The following is an 823-nucleotide window of genomic DNA, read 5'->3' as shown; positions in this document are numbered from 1 at the left end:
ATCCCTCTACTCACCCACACCTCCTATTATTTTCTGGCGACGGCAGCCGAACCAGTCAACCCTCGTACTCTCCACCGCGTGAGCAGCCACTGCCGTGTCTTCCACGGCTCCGTGTCATTCCCTTCGTAGGCCTTGCCGTCGTCCACCGCCCTGGTGCTCCCGTAGTGCTTCTTCAACCTCTGGTCTTCTTGCCCCAGCCGCCCAAAGCAGCGCCAGTCGTGCCGCATGCTCCTGCCTCCCGTGGCCAGCTGTACTGCCTCGGAGGCCTCACCGTCCCCATACTACTCCCATCACTGGCTAGGCCATCCCTCAACTCACCCACTCACTACAAAAAAAAAAGACACATCCGTGACATTTTGGGCCGAACGAATTTTTTTTGTCATACATATGACACTTCTATGATGATAATTGTGACAAAACCCGGTATCATCATAGATGTGGTGGGCTCCTACTTCTATGACAAAAAATCATGATAGAAAACGGGCTTTTTGTCCTGGGCGGGCCGGAGACGCAGCTGCATGACATTCTTTGGGCCGTCCATGACAGAAAAAACCGTGGTAGAAGCGAGGGCGAGGAAAATTTCGGGGAGTTCCCGGTTACGGTGGGAGGTCGGGGGCCGAGCGATGCGCGTTTCTCTCATACACGTACGCGCGTGTGTGCGAGGCGTTGGCTCTAACTGAACTCGAGCAAGGCGTTGGGCTCTAACTGAACCCGAGCGATTGCACTGCAAGCTACGCGTTACTGAACCCGAGCGATCGATCGATGGCTGTTAACTGAACCTGATCGAGCGATTCCTTCGCTACTGCTGCTAACTAAAGCCGGT

Source organism: Triticum dicoccoides, chromosome 2A, assembly GCF_002162155.2.
Source record: "Triticum dicoccoides isolate Atlit2015 ecotype Zavitan chromosome 2A, WEW_v2.0, whole genome shotgun sequence".
NCBI classification, from domain to species: domain Eukaryota; kingdom Viridiplantae; phylum Streptophyta; class Magnoliopsida; order Poales; family Poaceae; genus Triticum; species Triticum dicoccoides.
This window is presented reverse-complemented; position numbering follows the sequence as displayed.